This window comes from Oncorhynchus mykiss, chromosome 17 (genome assembly GCF_013265735.2).
Source record: "Oncorhynchus mykiss isolate Arlee chromosome 17, USDA_OmykA_1.1, whole genome shotgun sequence".
Classification (NCBI taxonomy): domain Eukaryota; kingdom Metazoa; phylum Chordata; class Actinopteri; order Salmoniformes; family Salmonidae; genus Oncorhynchus; species Oncorhynchus mykiss.
Window position 1 is genome coordinate 53,951,000 of NC_048581.1, and position 2,579 is coordinate 53,953,578.

The window sequence follows — 2,579 nt, forward strand, 5'->3', positions numbered from 1 at the left end:
TAAAGCATTTCACTTGCAACGCCAGGGTTGTGGGTTCCAGTTCGAAAAAGGACAAATTCTATATGCACTCCCTGTCGCTCTGGAAAAGAGTGTCTGGTAAATTACTTAAATGTATATGTAACCTTCTAAAGGACCACTAAAAGCTCTGTTTTTTTTCCTTCTGGCACCTGTTACGTTTGCAGTGACCCGTAGGACAGTGGTATTAAACAGCTGAGAAATCGAACAGTCTTGACATACTGTTTAGCATATTAACACTGCTGTTTTTTTTATAACAGCATTACCAGAGATCTGTGTGTTAGTGTTAGGCTTAGACTAAAATCTGTGAATATAGAGGGCTTTTCCCAAAAATTGTTGCTACTTCACTACTTCACTGGAGCGCCATTTGAAATGCCTTCTGGAACATGTGAACGTTCATGTGCCTTAATAACAAACGAATACACTTGTTAAATTACGAGCCTAGTTGGTTTAGCCACGGAAAAGGGAGCAACCTTCCAGCTAACCATGATAGGCTGAGATAATGAGTCTGTCTATAACATGAGCTGGTCTGTATGTGTAGGTATTCCTTTCTAGCAAGGCTTTTTTGAAAGATATCAGATAGTAGAACTGCGTAAGTGTTGCTCTCCACTCTCCGAGTTTTGGAATTAGAGTATGATAAAATATTGTAATCAGACTACAGATACTTTTGAAAAACTAGATTACTTCGAGAATTACTTTTAAATTCAGAAAGGATGTTTGTGGAAAAAATGTCATTCAAATCAGCATTGAAAAAAGGAGCAAGTTAAACATTTTCTAACCACCATTTATTTAACCAGGAAAATCAGTTAAGAACAAATTCTTATTTACAATGAAAGCCTACCCTGGCCAAACCCAGACAATGCTAGCCTAATTGTGCACCACCCTATGGGACTCCCAATCACAGCCAGATGTGATACAGCCTGGATTTGAACCAGGGACTGTAGTGATGCCTCTTGCACTGAGATGCAGTGCCTTAGACCAATGTGCCACTCGGGAGCCTGAGTCAGAGACCACTATGATGACACCACCAAAAGTGTTTGATGGATCATGGGAAAAGAGCAGGAATAGACTTTTGTCTTCCAATGGTGCAACTGCTGTCGGCATTCCAAAAATTATCCAACTTGAATAAACACTTGGAGGTAAGGATGACAGCAGTGCTGTATTCTATGGCCATACGGATATCACTTATTATTGATATCTACACGGCGCATTGATGTGAATCACACTGCTGCTCTCTCATTTAGCTATTTGCGCCTACGGATTGTGGTTGTTGTGGATGGCTGTTCACAAATCTAAATGTGTATTTGAACCCAATAATGGTTGAATTCAAGAAGTTTAAGCTGCCTATCAATCATTGTTTTTGAAAGCAGTGGACAGCCAGTGAAAAATGGGCTATTGCAACAGCTGCATAGTGCGATCCCAGCCTGTGGAATAAAAGTGGGGATCAATATATTGATCAAATTATTTAATTTTCTAATAATCTAATTATTGTTCAATCTAATTCATGTTGATTAAAAATAAATCCATCGGCCTAACGGACACATGCTTAAACTCTCACACTTTTGATAGACTTAAAGAGGCAACCTGTAGTTGCTACATCCATTTTTGGATATATATATATATATATATATATATATATATCTATCCACTGATTCTTGATGGACTCCATGAGAACCCAACATATAAGCTTGTTTTTCTCTATTGTAAATGTAAATAAACACTGTATAGCCTCATAACATGGTTAAAACTATACTTTTGATATCATGGATGGTCAGTCCTTGCATCCATAGCTCTGTCTAATAATCTGAGAGTGGTAACATTTCTCCAGGCCCATCCATCAGCTTTTTACCAAAACAGAGGCGGGGCAGCTGTTTTGTTATTGTTTCATCTGTGGATTTGCTCTTTAAACAGCTGCATATTATCAAGATATCAAAGTGTCACCAACAAAAAGGTAAACAATAGGCCTATAGCAAATGCAGCATATGGCTTTCATTTTTCACATGTAAATAGCACTTTTCAGTAGTTCTCAAAGCATGACATTCTATGAGCGCAGCATTTATTTTTCAACTGGAATCAATGAGCCCAATCAGTATTCCATGTCGACAAAATCATAAAGAACTACTCTGTAGTTAATAAGTCCTAAACAACTACTCTGTAGTTAATAAATCCTTAGTTTTGGGGTTAAGCTCGGGTAAAATAATTTGGCTAATCTATACTCCCATATTTCCAAGTCCTATTCTTGAAGATCAAGGGGTATAACATTTACTGGAATGACTGGAATTCTGATAGACTTTGGTTTTTAATGTAAAAATATAATTGAATTGTATTATTATATGTAGTAGAAAGCGATAGTTTAGAAGAAGCCTACATAACCAATCCATAAAGTAACATTTTACATCCATGTGTGGCCAGCTATGTAAACTTTAACATTAATTTATCCTGCAATAGATGTGGTTCAATTGGTAACATACATTTTTGCCTTCTTCTAATGCCTCTTAAGGGGAAAGTAATCTAAAGGGAACTGAATGTAATCAGATTACGTTTGGGTTTGGGTAATCCAAAAG